The sequence below is a fragment of the Centruroides sculpturatus genome, unplaced genomic scaffold, assembly GCF_000671375.1.
Source record: "Centruroides sculpturatus isolate CEXI.00-Female unplaced genomic scaffold, Cexi_2.0 scaffold440, whole genome shotgun sequence".
Lineage (NCBI taxonomy): Eukaryota > Metazoa > Arthropoda > Arachnida > Scorpiones > Buthidae > Centruroides > Centruroides sculpturatus.
The window spans coordinates 416,002-433,146 of NW_019384633.1; the positions used below are offsets into that span (position 1 = coordinate 416,002).

The following is a 17,145-nucleotide window of genomic DNA, read 5'->3' on the forward strand; positions in this document are numbered from 1 at the left end:
TGACGTCACTTCCTCGTTTTTATAATGACCAAGTTTTAAAATGACGTCAAATTGACGAAATTTTATAAGCCGCATGAGCCCAATTTATATATTTTTAACTGTATTAAATGTTTTAATGTAATTTAATTAATAATTGTATACGAAATTCTGAAATATTTATAATATTATTTAATGAAATAATATACCTTACGTGATTTGTAAAAATCAGAAATTTTTTCATGGTTGAAGAATTCGGCATGAAAAAAGTCGACACAGCTGCTTACACGCTTATAACATTTCAAGTTCCGCTATTGATATTTAACAGAGATAAACAAATATGATTGTAAAATTAGATGTTTTACTTCTTGTGTTCTTTTTTCTTGCTATTTTATTAACAATTATATACAATAGCATTATATACAATATATCGCGAATTAAACGTTAACTTTAACTAAAATTAAGTTTATTTAATAGATTTAAATTATAAAATTCTCGGAAAATTTATAAATTTAAATATTAAAATTTTAAAAATATTCTCAAAAATATAAAATATTATATATTATTCCATAAAATATTCCAATATAAAAAGTACTGTAATATAATACCGCTGTTCAAACAAATACATATGAAGCATTCGTGCGCTCTTTAAACGTCGAAAATTTATAAAGGATTTTTAAATATAAATTCAATTTAAGAATTGCACATGATTTAATTTTCATACAAATATAAGATTTTATATATGTCTATGTAGGCTTTTTGCATTAATTCTACAAGCACTGAAGATAAATTTGACATATATTGGCATTTAAAGATTTGGAGTAAGATGGCAGAAGTAATTTGTAATAATTTTAAAAAAAACTATGTTTTATTTAATTAAAATTCATATTTTGACAGATATTCAATACAAGAAAATAAAAATTAATATTTTGATATATTAATGTAAATGACGAATAGATAGTTCCAGCGGTTAAGGTGATAGCCTACCACCCGAGGGGAGCCAGGATAAAATGTGAGTGGGTCGGAAAAACACCAGAAATTTTTCAGGGATGATCTCTGATATGTCGAGCTCCTTTCCTTACCATTCAGCTGTCCCATTGTGGGCTTGCCAAATTCATAATGGTTTTAATAAAAACGCTATCTTAGTTCCCACAAAGGATTAAAAAATTTAATATATATGCGCTAATGTATCAAAACTGTAATTATATAAAATACATTTTTCTTCATTTTTGGCTCATCCTACCCTCTGGAAGCTAAGAAAGTCTTTTTTCTTACTTATCGCGGGTCTACATTGGAGACAGCCGAGTGGTGAGGAGCTGGTCTTGATATACAGTATTCGAGACAGATCGTTTATTAAAAAAAAAAAAATCTCTGCGGTTACTCGCCTGGATTTGATTCCAGACTATCATCCGGTCATCCGGAAATTTACAGTTAAATTTTTATATAGCATCTCTTAAATATCGTTATCTTAATTTAAATCGGCAATAGTTGCAAAACAGATTTTCCCCATAAAAGCGATCTGTTTAGTGTCTGCGAATTATTAATTAAATGCACAATTATGCGTTGCAATCAACATCACTATGTATAATTATTGCTGTTTGAGGAACTTCAGTTTAGTGCCACACTTGATTTAGTGTCAATTTCAATGATAATTACATATTTATGACATCATATTATGCTTTTTGAGGTATTTTTATATTGGTTTGGTTTTTTTTTATTCGTTATGGCAATGCAACAAATGGGCAATCTGCCGAGGAGGGAATGCCTACCCGGGAATTCTTTTAAGGAAATCTGGCCTTATTTAGGTTGTTACTGAGGTGAAGAAAACCCGGAAAACTCCATGTGGACGAGACGCGAACCCACGACCAGTGTAGTGTTCAATGGTTTTACCCACTCGGCATTGATTAGCGGCATTTTTTGATGTATTAGATTGATACTGTACAGTAGAGTCTCGGAAATTCGGCCTAATGTGGACCGAAGGGTGGCCGAGTTTGTGAAAATGCCGGGTTATCGGAAATGGGGTTAAAAAAAAATAAGTATGAGTGTTTCCTCAGAAAATACTGTACTGTACTTGTATGTATTGTTTACTTGAGAATACAACAGAGAATAAACTGCCCAAATACCCTTAAACAAAGGAAAAGTACGTCCTTTATGAAGGCATAGAGCCTTTATTACATGAAAATGAAAATTAATAAATACACTGTGTACAGTAATTTACCTGATAAGATAGACCTCAGAAAAATACTTTATGAGGCATAAAGCTGTCTATAATGAAAATGAATTAACTAAGGATTTTTTTGCCCTGCCAGGGTGTGGCCGAGTTATCCGGACTGCCGGGTTATCGAGTGCCGAGTTTTCGAAACTCTACTGTATTAATGAAAACCTTAGAATTATCTGTTTCTCTACAGAAATGGTTAAGAGATTTATATTTTAATAAATAACAACAAGGACAGTTAAATTCCATGGCAATGTTTAATTATAAACGATGTCATTATTCTAAAAAAATGGAATAGCTTGACATAAATGTATCATTTTTTAAAACTCTTTCCACTCTGTGGGCATTAAGAATGCCTTTTTAGCAAGACCACTATGGACTGATTAGCAAGACCCATAATGAAGGAGCTGGGTGGTGAGAAACGAAGCTCGAAGTATCCGAGACAGACTTACCCCAAAAATTCCTAGGGTTAAAAGACCCTTCCAGATTCAATCCTGGTTCCCAAGAGCAATAGGCTATCTCCTTAATCACTTGACCATCCGATTGTCTACGTTTCACATCATAATAATTATCACTTTCATTGCGTATTCTTGTAACAGACTGGTTTTCCTGCAATATATTCGGCAGGAAAACTGTATCTTTTGTAAATATTCCGAATTTAAAAAGAAATAAGAATAATTTTAGCAAATTTTATAGTAAAATTATAACTTTTTTAATTAAATAAATAGTGGTAAACAATTGCTTCATTAGATTTTATTCTCAATTTAAAAAAATAATAATAATATTCTAAAACAAAAATATTTTAAACATGTTTCTCAAAAAATTCAATTTATAGAACATGAATAAGGACGTTTATTTATTTTAAAACTAATTTACTACGAAAATCAATTAATTATCCTAATTACCTTGTGCATTTTTAATGATTACTTCAGTCTTAATTTCAAATTTTAGTTTTCCATTTCTTTAATAGTAATGACAAAGTAAATTATTTTGAAATAGTTATTAACATTTTAAAATATAATTTGTTAAATTACCGTATTCACTCGCATATAAGACAAGGTTTCTATTCATTTTCATTGCTTCAAAACCTAGGTCGTCCTTAGTTGGACAAAGTTCGGGCTTTTTTCGAGGAACTCCCTAACTTTAATTCGGAACTTCCACTTGATCCCATAAGATGAATAGTGATTTATTCCTTTTCCTTATTCCTAGTATGTGCTTATTCACCATCCATTTCATTATCTTGACATATCTTTTCTTAAGATTTGTACGTATTGTATAGTTAACTTGATTACTTTTTCATTAATTTCATTTAACAGCTTAGTCTTCTCTATATATCATATTCTCTAAGTTAATATCTTTTAAAATTCCAAACTTCTTGTCTCTTGTAATTCTGGCCGATTTACATAGGCACGTCATGCGTATCCTTCACACCACTGAAGCACATTATTTTGAAACGCTAATTCTATATATCGACATGGGAAATACCTCGATATTCATGCATTCCTTTAGAAACTCCAATTTGATGTTGTCTTTACAAACTTCATTGTTTACTTTCTATACCTCGTATAATGTTTCGTCGGTGCCTCCATATTAATCAATAGTATAAATCATGTTCAGAAGAACAATTTAAAATATATCACTAAACACCTTTCTTGGCTGCTGAGATTGGTTTAATTTTCGCAAACGTTTTCAACCTATTAAATAGGCCATCTTCAGAGAGGCGTTGACAAAGCACAGGAATTTTGTTGTCTATACTCGAATCTAGGAATGTACAATGTATTTTCATGCTGTTGCTAACAACATGGAAATACATTGTACAAAATAAGTTTGTTAGAAACTCCTAATTACCTCATTTTCTACTATATATATAATTTTGTATATTTTTTTAGTTATTTATTTTGTATTTTACTGTTATTCATCATNACAGATTTTTCATTACTTTATAGCGCTCTCTCGCAACGACTAATACTGTACAGTAAGACCACGTTTAACGCTGCCGCGTTTAATTCTACAGATGCAGACAGCTTAGCAGCAAGAAAATACATTGTACTGTACAGAATAAGTTTGTTAGAAACTCCTAATTTTCTACTATATATATAATTTTGTATATTTTTTTAGTTATTTATTTTGTATTTTACTGTTATTCATCATTTTTGTTAATTTTTAGTTATTAGTTATTTTTGGTTGCTTTATATTCAAATATTTAAACGTTGTTATTCCTGTACTGTATTTTATTTATGTATTCTATTTTGGAACGATATTTAACGGTAAAAATGTTCCAAGATTTTTTAACATCACAATGATTAGTGTGCGTGCACCGACTGAGGAGAAGAGGGAAGAGGTAAAGAATGAATTTTATAGTCAGTTAGAGGAAGTCCTGGGGATAGTACCCAAAACATGATGTTAAACTAATACTAGGGAATTGGAATGCTAAGGTAGGAAGAGAAAAAGTGTATCAAGGAGTCATCGGAAGAAATAACATTCATGAAAATAGTAATGACAATGGTAAACGAGTAGTGGACCTTGCTTCAGGACATAATATGGTGGTTGCAACAACAGTGTTTCCTCATAAAAGAATACATTTAGGTACATGGATTTCACCGGATGGTAATACTGTTAACCCAATAGACCATATACTTATCGATAGAAGGCGTGCTACTGATATTACGGATGCAAGATCTTACAGAAGGGCCGATTGTAGTACAGATCACTACTTGGTGAGGGCAAACTATAGACAAAAAATATCAATCAAATCAAGAAGTGGAAGGGCAAAAAGTGCTATAAGATGTGAAGTCGAATCTCTAAAGCAGAAAGAAATTAAAATTAAATATCAACGAGGGCTTGAACAAAACCTGATGAAGGCAAAGGAAAGGAGACAGAGACCAAGAAACATTGAAGAACGGTGGGAAGATATAAGATCAAGTGTCATCGCAACTGCAGCAGGAGTACTTGGAAGTAGTAGAAAAAGAAGGAGAAATAGTTGGTTTGATATGGATTGTAGAGATGCATTAGAAGAAAGAAGAAATGCGAGGTTAAAGATGATTCAAAATGAGTCTGAAAATAATATTGAAGACTTCAAAGAAAAGAGAAGGTTGGTATCTAAATTGTGTAGGAAGAAAAAAAATAGAATTGATAAATGAAAAGCTAAAAGAAATGGAAGAAAATAGAAGAACTAATGAAATAAGAAAATTCTATATGGAGGTTAGAGAAGAGAAGAAAGAATTTCAACCAAAAATTGATTTCTGTAAAGGGAAAGAAGGAGAATTAATTGGTGAGAAAAATGAAATTCTAGATAGATGGGCTGAATATTTTGAAATACTATTAAATGATGGAGTAGAATCTATAGGGGGGTCAAACGGAAACAAAAATAGACGAAGAAGCCTCAGAGGTAGATTCTGAGGAAAAAGGAGAAGAATATGAGAATGGGGGATGTGAATATCCAAGACCAATCGAATTGAGATGGACAATAACAACTCTAAAAAACAACAAGGCTCCTGGGGAGGATGGAATAGTATCGGAAATGATAAAAGCAGATGGTGTGAAATTGGAACTAGAAATAGGCAAACTCTTTAAGAAAATCTGGAAAAGTGAACAGATACCACAGGGTTGAAATAGAGGAATAATATGCCCACTACACAAAAAAGGAGACAAACTAGATTGTGGTAACTACAGAACTATTGAATGTAGTTTTTAAAATTTTTTCAAAAATATTAGCAAAGAGGTTAGCAGTATACATGGAAAATATAGTGGGAGATTATCAGCATGGTTTTCGTAATAACAGAACAACTATAGATCAAATCTCCACAATAAGGTTAATTCTGGAGAAATGCTACGAGTATAATATTGAAATACACCAACTTTTTATCGACTTCAAAAATGCTTATGATAGTATTAGAAGAGAAAAAGTTTGGGAGTCTCCAGGAATTCGGAATACCTCAAAAACTTATAAATATAACAAAGTTAACTTTAGAGAAGACAGAAGGCAGAGTTAAGATCCAAGGATATATGTCAAGAGTATTTGCAATATAGAAAGGATTGAAACAGGAAGATGCACTTTCTACAGTTTTATTTAACTTAGTGTTAGAAGTGGTAATGAGAAAAGTATATGAGGAAATGGATGTAGATGAAAGAGGAACGATTTTTTTAAGAAACGTTTACAGTGCTTAGCATTTGTGGATGATATAGTTATATTGGGAAGATCTAAAGAGGTAATCGAAGAGAATTTAAAATAATGGATGAAGTAGCAATAGATAAAGGCCTAACGGTTAATGATGAAAAAACAAAATATATGAAGTTAATTAGAAAAGATTGCAGGGGCCAAGTGGGCAAATTCTATATATATAAAGGACCATAAACTTGAACAGATGAATAAATTTCAATACTTAGGAACTCAACTAACAGAAAAGAACGAAATTGATGAAGAAATAAAGGCAAGAGTGACAGCAGAAAATAGAAGCTATTATACTTTAAGACGATTTCTAACGTCTAAAGAAATATCAAGATGCAGTAAGATCAGAATATATAAAACTATTATAAGACCAGTAATCATGTATGGCTCCGAGGCTTGGATACTGACAAGTAAACATGAAGAACAGTTGAGACGATTTGAGAGGAAGATTTTGAGAAGAATATATGGGCCAGCACAAGAGGGGGAAGAGTGGAGAATAAGAAGTAATAAGGAACTTGAAGATTTATATGAAAATTCTGATATTGTGACAGAAATCAAAAGAGAGACATTTCGATGGATTGGGCATTTGGAAAAATGGAGACAGATGTATCAAGTGTATAGAGAAAGACCAAAGGAAAGAAGGTTGAGAGGGAGACAAAAAAGATGGGATGAGGATGTGATGTGGAGGCTGATTTGAGAAGGATGGGTGTGAGCTGCTGGAGAAGGAACGCTCAAGATAGAGAGGAATGGGTGAAAATCCTGGATGAGGCCAAGATCCTTCAAGCATTATGAGGGCCAGAGAGAAGAAGATGCTCCAAGCAAAATGGCCTATTTAATAGGTTGAAAACGTTTGCCAAAATTAAACGAATCTCAATAGGCAGAAAGGTGTGATTATTTTAAATTGTTCTGTGGAATGATTTAGATTGTTGATCAATCGTGTGATATTTTTCGCTCGCCAACATTTCTCTTTGTGCTAAATATCCAAAGAAATTCTCGATTGGCCGGCATTCTGGCAGATTTGACGGATTATGTTCTTTGGGTTTGCAAAAGGCTTTGAGGAACTCCACGATCGAATTTGCATGGTGAGACGAAGCTTTGTCGGGCCAAAAGAAGTCTTTTGGAGATTTCTTTTTAACGAAAAGAAATCACTCCGTTAAAAATCTTCAGAATCATTTTAAAAAATCTTCGTTCTGAAGACTTTTTAATGTGCATTTTCGTGATGTACCCTAACTGTTCTTTAGATTCAGCGGTTTGCTCTGGGCGATGATGAATCAATCAGTCACTCAGTCAGTCAGTCAGGACATGTAATTTAATATATTTAGATTAATAGCTTGTCAATAGCAGTGGGGTAAATGACGGCTCTACTAAGAATCTCCGGCTAAAACTCTTTGATAACGGGTGGCGTATCCTAAAATTGCAAGTGATCAATTCCGGTGGCGCTTATTGATCATAAGCAGATAAACACGTCATTGGTCTACACGATCTTGTGTTTAAAGACCATGCTCAAATTGACAGTACCGTTACAAAGTGCAGAATTAAAGTAGAGAAAAGATAAAGCATATTTTTTATTATAAATATTGATTGGAATCCAAATTTTGTTCAGATAAGCCAACACTTTTAATAACGTAAGAAATGTTACCCGAAAAAACTCGTTTCTGCTTCATAAGTTACAAGTGTAAAAACGAGATTATTTTAAAAAGACAACATCCGCAGGACGGCGAAGAGGAGAGCGGGAAAAAGGAAAGCGGAGAAGAAGAGTCGTATCCTGGGAACGAAGAGGCAAGATAGGAAACTGTTCGAAAGTCGTCCATCGTGTAACTTTCTTTTGTTTTATTGTTTTAATCCCACATTTTTAAGGCTTCGTTCAGGATCGAACAGAAAAGTTAGAAGACGACGGTTGGAAAAGAACGTCGTCGTGATTCGACCGCCATGTTGAGATTCGGGATTGACCAAAAATCTGCTGGAAGTTGGATGGCCCGGTAAGGATGGTTGGGCGTTATTGAAATTAAGTTAATTCGGTGTATTTATTTATTTTTCACACTGACAACTTATGTCAGTGTGAAAAATAATTCTTCGGAATTCTGAAGATGTAACGACAATCCAAGATGGCGGCTGAAACTAGCGATCTAAGTGGACGAGAGAAAAACCTTTCAAATAACGAAAGAATTCCCGGTAAAAGTGAGTCGAAGGGAACAATGATTTAAACTTTTTCCATTAATTTCTAAATAAGTTGTAGAAAATGTTTACGTGAAGTTTTCTTTTATTTAAGGACTTGTTATGTAAGGGCAATAATACAAAAGGCAATGGAATAATAAATAGCATTAAAGGCAAAAAGTAGTGTTGCAACGAATAGTATATTCGGTCTCAGGCCGAATAGCCGAATATTCGGCCAAACTATTCGGCATGATTAACGCACATACGAAAATTGCGCGCAAACCTCATTATGGCAAAGACCCTGCTCTCTATTGGCCCACTGTCACTACGCTTCACCAATCGCGTTAATTCTTGACATTTGTAGCGGATAGACGAGCGTCATGGCAGTATGCGATAAATGATGATATCAAATGTGAATAACAATGAAATGACCTACACGTGTAAATAACGGAAAAAAAAAAACAGAGAAGGACCGCGAAGTGAAAATGTGAAAATAAATATGAAATTGAGTTGATAACATAATCGAATAAGTCGAAGCTTATTGGCGCGAAATTTGCGGCCGTCAATGCCAAACAATTGTTGTCATAGACTTCGGAAAGCTAAATGCTTGTAATGAAAGTCACTTAGCGTGCACGGGCGAAAGTTCGGGCTACCAAGCTGTCTCGAATCTGTGAAATCATAACTGACATATACCGACGTCCTATCTTTCTCTTTTCTCCGTTATCACCAGGCTATGAGTCACGTAATTATAAAATGGAAAAACTACGACGTAAAAGTGACGAATCAAAAGTATCGTGAGCGCGTGTTATGATGTATGCATAGGCATACGTGGACTAGAGAGATGGAGGAAAGAGAAAGGAAAGAGCAAAGACGAGCGCTTAAAAAGGATAGGAGGGTCAGATCCTCACGTGTGCGACGATTCTCGAACGAATAGGTGTGTATGTGTGCTGATCTTCGTAATTATAAATTATGAATACATATGACTAATATTATTATTTTTTATTATTTTGTGCATGTTATAAGTTATCTATACTAATATTATAAAGAGGTAATGTTTGTAAGTATGTAAGTTTGTATGCAGCAGGTAATCTCCGAAACTACTCATCCGATTTTAAAAATTCTTTCACCGATATTTAGAATGGAACTTCAGGGTGGACATAGGCTGTATATTATTCCGTTAAACATTCATATAAATCAGGGGTGTCCAACCCGCGGCCCGCGGGCCGCATGCGGCCCAAGGCAAGTTCCAATGTGGCCCAACAAACGTGTAAACAAAACCGACAAAATGTTTTAATTTTTTTATTATTTATCTATTTCAACGGCATAAACTCAAAAAAGAAGTTTCACAAAGCCGTAAACCTTTATTCGTATTTTATTCTTGAGTGGAAAGGAAATATTTTCAAATACTTGGAAAAGTGTGAATGAGGAAGGATTACTAAATAAAGCTGGAGTTGTGACTCAAAGGATTATAAACCCAAGTTTGGGAAAAGGAGGGAAAGTTGAAAAAAAGAAAAGATGTAATAGTGAGAAAGGCTAAATAGATTTTCTGTTGACCCTTAATTTTCCAACCTTTTTAACTATTTTATCTTTTGTCCTTTCTCTTTTTTCCTTGCACTTGGGTCTATAATCCTTTGATTCACAACTCCAACTTTATTTAGTATTTTTTCCAACGTTGCAAGATTTGGCTACATCGCGCCAAATGTGGCTACTTTTTTTGTTTGATGTAAAAAAATATCATTTGGCACTTGGCTACTTTTGGGCTACATATTATTTATATTAGTTGAATAAAAATGCACTTTAAAATGGTATTTTGTTGCTTTTTATTAATTAGAGACTCAAATAAAACAAATATTTGTGTTTTTCAAATAAATTTTTTTCTCCTTTATAATAAATGAATTTGTCTATTTCTAAGTAGAAATTGAAAGTTCCCATTGACGAGATAACTCGTCAAGCCTACATAGCCTTACGAAAAACGTGATCCTTAAGGCCATTTTTAAAATTATTTTTTTGAATTTTTGGAATGTTTTTTAGGTCCCCAAATTTTTTCAAAATTTTTTGCCCGCGCGAAAAAATTTTATCGCGATTTTAATTAGCCTTTAATAAGGCTCGATTAAAGCTCAATTGTTTTATAATGGGAGTTTTTTATCAAATTTATTTCATGGTTCCTAAGGTGTAGTGCACGGATTTTTCTTCGTTAAAGTTATTTAAAGCTGGTTTCTGATGTCAAAAACAACCTTCGATAGTTTTTTAATTTTTTAAATTAATCGATTTTTTAATATAAATTTAATTAATTAGGGGGTCAGAAATCGCAATAAAATTTTTAATTTTTTAAAAATGTTAAAAAATATAAGCGTCGCTCATATTCACCCTGCTTTAAACCCTTGACCTGCCGCGGCATATATGAGAATGTCCCGGGAAATCTAACTCCAGCTGTTTTGTATTCAAGGTCACCCAGCTGTGTAAACAATGACTCATCTGTGTTAAATTTCACAGAAAGGCAAGACAAAGGAAAACAAAATTTGAAGCTTTTTCTTCAAAATTAACGCATTTCTTTCGTTTTTTTTCGGTTTCAAGTATTTTTAATGTATTTTAATATTAATTTAATTAATGATCGGGAATGAAGGGGTTAAATATACTTGTATATTGAACCACAAGTATATATTATATGTACAGTACTTGTGGCCAGTGGTGTAGCGTGGGTGTCAGCCGCCCCGGGGCAGAAGAAAATTTCACCACCCCCTTATTTAGGTATCTCAATTTAAAAGACTAAAATTTAGTTTTGTCACAGAATAAGTAATGAAAAATTCCATGCTAGTGTTGCCACCTTTTTAAAATCGCCGACCCGGACGGCGAGTGAGGTTTGTTCGAACAGAAGTTCCTGACGCATGCATATATCATTTTGCAATGCGAAGAATAATTTTCAGTGCATGCCGGTTCTAAATCAGTTACAGTTAGCGACTAGGGAGACTTGGATAGGAGTAACGCAAGTGACCTAGCCCTATTGGATATTGGAGGTATATATGATTACAAATGAATCGCACAATCAAAGAAAAAAAAACAAAAAACAAAAATAAAAAAGTCAACAGGTTGCGCGTATCCGCGGACTATCGGGATAGATGGTAACACTATTGCCGTGCTCATTTCAATCAGTCCGAGTCGTAGGTGGACGAAAATATGAAATAAAATGGTTCAAATTCTTACAAGATATTATTATTATTTATTGTGAAATTTTGCTGTACCCTGAAAAGTGCCGCCCGGGGCGGGCCGCCCCTGCCGCCCCCCTACGCTACGCTACTGCTGTTGGCCCAAAACTCCTTGACTTCTTTCAATGTGGCCCAGAGAAACAAAAAGGTTGGACACCCCTGATATAAATTAAAAGATATAATCTAGGTTAAGGCTTTTATGTCCAACAGATGGCGCTACGAGTACGACGCCCTAAGTTTGCTTTCCTGTGAGGCATTATGCTTTTCTGTGAAAATGAACTAAAGCAGATCATCATCTATCTATCTATATAAATAAAAATTTAATGTTCGTTTGTTCCTACCGATTCCTTTGAAATTTTGACACAACGCTGCATTCGAATACGCACGTGTTTTTATATAATATACATGTCGAAATTCCCCCACTGGGGGAGATGGTTAGGATTAAGGCTTAAAGAACTCTGCTTCTATTTATACTATTTTAGATGCGGTTTTTTGCGTTTTTTATTGCGTTTTAATAGGGTACGTCAACAGAATGTACACTAAGAAGAAATTTTTCGAAAAATCCCCCCACGGGGGAAGTGTTATACATTTATAATAGATACATTTTGAGCCACAACAACGCGTGGTGGGGTCTGCTAGTAAATAAATATAAGCAAACAACACTAGCCCGACAACATTAAATATAAATACCAAAATGATTAATTTACAGTGTTTTTGTTATTTCTTACTCCTGTTTTTAGGTATTCGGCCGAATAGCGAAAAATAGGCCGAATACCGAATAGTAACCGAATATTCGTTACATCACTAGCAAAAAGCGATATAACATTTAGTCTAAGTCAGTGTTTCTCAATCTCTAACGAATCGTCGCCCCCTTTAACGTAGTATCGCCCCCTTCACTTCAAAATTCCGATGCTCAAGGCTAAGGCCAAATTCGTACTACATTGAATAGACTAGTGACTAGTATAATGTTATTTGTTTAATTATTGTACGATATAACGAATAAAATATCTAATTATTCTTAATATTATGTTTTAGTATATCGCCGAGAAAATTGTTTTTCGCCCCCAAAATATAAATTGTTACTAATCGCCCCCTCAACATGGAAAAACGCCCACATACGGGGGCGATATCTCCCCGTTGAGAAACACTGGTCTAAGTGAATGTACACACATGCATACGGGCTTATCACACCAGTGAATGAGATTTATTCACAAATTCTTTAATGATTATTAACACCTTAATACTAAAACTATACAATAAACTATGGCTGTTTAAATAAATCATAAAATACATTAAAAAGCCATTTTAAACATAAAATTTTAATGTATTTTATAATGTATGTTAGGAGCACCGACTGAAGAGATTCATTCATTGTGTCAGAAATGCGTTTTGTGTTCTTTATTATATACTGTACATATTTAAACAGCCATAATTTATTGTACAGTTTTAGTATTAAGGTGTTAATAATCATTATAGAATTTGTGAATAAATCTCATTCACTGGTGCGATAACCCCGTACGTATGTGTGTCTATTCACTTGGACTAAGTGTTAGATACAAAACGCGTTGAATTCTTTGGATGTTCGAAAAGCTGAAGATGGTTAGTCTGTAGATGTAAAACTAGTGAATATTGTTTATAACCGTACTTTTTCTTACTTTCCTGCTTATTGTTGTTTGAGACAAATACGATTTCTACTCCGGATAATGCAGGCTCATTTGGTTTAGCTTCAGTGTGGTTATATTTTACTTTTGAAAAGTTTTTTCTTATTAAAAATTTTATTTTAAATATCCATCTCGTGCATAGAAAATGCGTTTAATTTAAAACTATCAACTTAGGTTAGAACTATACTCTGTCTAAACTAGGCTTCCACCGGCTAAACCGGGTGAGGTTGGTACTCTGTAAAGTACATGCGCGAATCTGGCTTTTTGGATGCTGACGATACAGCGCTTCCACTCCGCCACTAATATTCTAATATATAGCAATATTTTCTTTTCACGTGTAGTATAGAAATTTGTAATAAGATACATAATGCGATTATAATAAAATATTGTGTGATTATATACAAACAACTCTTGTGTGATTATTTTTGTGATCTATTGTGTGATTATTTTCATATAATTAAAATCAATATGTATTTATTTTTTAGAAAATACGAGGGAAGCGGCGCATCCACCGCTTCCAATGATGGCACGCCACTGTAATATATTCTTACTTATTTAATAGGAATGAAAAATACGAATAGCTACGTTTGTCCTTATTGCAGTAAAGTCTTTCGATGCAAATCTCAACTTGATGAACATCTCATATCCCATTCAAAAGATCAAAACTGCCGATGCGAATTTTGTCCTATGAAATATAAACACGAGAACAGTTTGGAGTACCATATAAAACAGAAACATCAGATAGAAATGGTAGGTAATACTGTTAGATAATGGAAATATTTAAATTTTTATTAATTAATTAAATACTTCTATTAATCTTCCAGCACCAAGAGGGTAACCAAACTATGGAAGTAGCTAATACTTTTAGGCCGAGTCTCCACTACCGTAAAAACGGCGTGAAACCCCTCACCGTAAAAGCTTTTAATCACGTGACCCCGATATTTTACGACCTGCTCAGGCGTAAAATATCAGGGTCACGTGATTAAAAGCTTTTACGGTGAGGGGTTTCGCGCCGTTTTTACGGTAGTGGAGTCTCGGGAAAGTGAAAAATATATAAAATTTTATTAACTACTTCTATTAATTAATCTGCCAGCTGTAGGAGGACAAGGAAGAAAACAAAGTAGGTAAATACTCTTAGTAAGTGAAAAATATATAAATTTTTTTAAAATACTTCTATTAATCTTTCTTACAGAAATGGAATAACGACCTAGCCAAATATGTAATTTTTGCAACCTTGACTGCTGTCACTTTGACCACCGCCATTTTAGGAATAGAAGAGTTCACATCACCTGATAATATCGTAGCCGTTTTATGCCTTTTTTCCATTGCCTCTTCGATTATAAACAGTTTAAACTAGACAAATTGATAAGAAGATTCATCAAGAAAATTTCAAATTAAACTTTTTCTGGCCAAATTACCCAAAAAACTTTTATTATCTGTGCTTGATATAAATATTCAAATTATTAGAAACTTCTAATCAAATTTCTAATCAATAAAAGTATTTATTGCAGTGGTGTGCCGTCAATAGAAGCGATGGATGCGCCGCTTCCCTTGTATTTTCTAAAAAAATAAATACATATTGATTTTAATTATATGAAAATAATCACACAATATTTTATTATAACCGCATTATGTATCTTATTATAAATTTTTATACTACACGTGAAAAGAAAAGATTGCTATTATATATTCGAATATTAGTGGCGGAGTGGAAGCGCTGTGTCGTCAGCATCCAAAAAGCCAGATTCGCGCATGCGCTCTACAGAGCACCAATCTTATCGGTTAGCTGGTGGAAGCTAAACCAGGTAAGGTTGGTGATGTAACCTTGGGTGGATGCTGCACGTATACCGCATCCAATTCTATCCAGGACTGGATCCAGGCTGTTAGCCGCCCGCCCGATTACGTGAATCACGAGTAAATTTATAACTTAACCCAACTGATAAGACTACCTGTATGTTTTTATGATAGTTTTCTGTATACAGTCGACCCCGCATATAACACTGTTGATTATTCTGTTTTATATGAATTCCATGTCGTTCGAGCCACTTAGATTTTACAAATACATGTGCCAACCGATAAGAATTTACTAGTATGTTTTTATGATAGTTCTGTTTAGTTGACAGGAGTTTAAAAAAATCCGTTAAAATATTTGATATACAGTAGAGCATCGATTATCCGACCCCCGATCAACCGTCATATCGATTAACCGACCGTGTTCTAGTCGGCAAATTCAAATGTCCGCTGGTGATGCGGCGCTATAATATTTGGCTATGTCTTGGCTCCTTTAATATTATTTTCGTTAAATATTTGGTGTTTTAGCTGGCAACACTGGCTCGACCATGAAAGGGATGCCAGTATTTAAACGAGGCTTAATTTTCTAATTATGAGTGGTTGTTCGTTGTGTAAGCAATAAAATAATTTTTAACGACACAGTAGTGACGATTATTTTAAAAAAAAGTTGTTAGGCTTAACATCTATGAGAATTCAACGCGAAGTACGTTAATAGCGATATACTAATTACATGAGATATAATAATATACAGTAGAGCGTCGTTTATCCGAAAGCATTCCAGTCAGCAAATTAAAATTTTCGCTAGTGCTGTGGCGCTGCAATCTTTGGCTATATCTTGGGCTATCCCAATATTTTCTTTCGTTGGTGTGTGTTTTTTAGCTGGCAGCACTGGTACTTTTGTTTAGTGTTTTTCTGAGGACTGTGTGTTGGGCTGAATCGAACGTTTTTAATACTAGATCATTTCTAAAGTATATATTTTTTGATTTTTATATTTTTCAATATTTATTTTGTAAGAAATAAAGAAATAATTTTTAACGATACAATAGCCACGATTATTTTAAAAAGTATACGTTAGGCTTAATATCGACGAAAATTCACCTCATTGCGACACTTAACGGAGAAAAATTTCGACACAGGATAGGTTAATATATTTTTTCGTATATAATCGGTTATCCGAAAAATAAGTTATCCGAACAACCCAGTCCCAATTGATTCGGATAAACGACGCTCTACTGTACTAACTAATAATGTATTTTTTCATACTTTTTGGTTATCCGTTTTTTCAGTTATCCGACCAACCCCAGTTCCCAATTGAGTCGGATAATCGATGCTCTACTGTATTTATTCCGCTCTCCGATTTTATATTATTCACGGATTTCAATGTTAAACCAGTGATATTACGATTTCGTATGTCCCATCTCTAAGGGGATGTAGAAAAAAACGTGTACAATTCTTGTTTAATTAANTCCGCTCTCCGATTTTATATTATTCACGGATTTCAATGTTAAACCAGTGATATTACGATTTCGTATGTCCCATCTCTAAGGGGATGTAGAAAAAAACGTGTACAATTCTTGTTTAATTAATGTTAAAAAAATTAACTGTTACTTTGGTAGTATCATTTACAACTAAATTTAATGAACGAGAGAGATGCACGAGGTACAGAAAAGCTCTAGAATTTATTTTCCTTAAATTTACGATTTATGTATCCGTTTGTCATAAAAATTTCTTTCCACTTTTTCCCGAGACTACAAATATTCGAGTACAGAGTAACCGGTTTCGACTTATTTCTACTTAAGAAGTAGTTAAATAATTAAGCGATTAGGGAATTGGGGACATAAACAAAACCCTGATGAAAGAGCCGAAATTTTACTTAAACAAAAGCTTAACCGAACCATCTCTAGCCGAATACAGTGGAGACTGATTTCTTCGTATTATTAATGTAATAAAGACAGAAATTTTTCCAGTTCAATGAGA

At 33.6% G+C, this 17,145-nt stretch overlaps 1 long non-coding RNA gene across 1 annotated transcript; it reads left to right on the forward strand.

The window, feature by feature from the left end:
- Positions 1 to 8,102: 8,102 nt before the first annotated feature.
- LOC111625827 lies at positions 8,103 to 14,268 on the forward strand. The gene is made up of 3 exons (XR_002756789.1): positions 8,103 to 8,338; positions 13,940 to 14,127; positions 14,202 to 14,268. It is a non-coding gene; the product is annotated as an uncharacterized LOC111625827 (long non-coding RNA).
- The last annotated feature ends 2,877 nt before the right edge of the window (positions 14,269 to 17,145 follow it).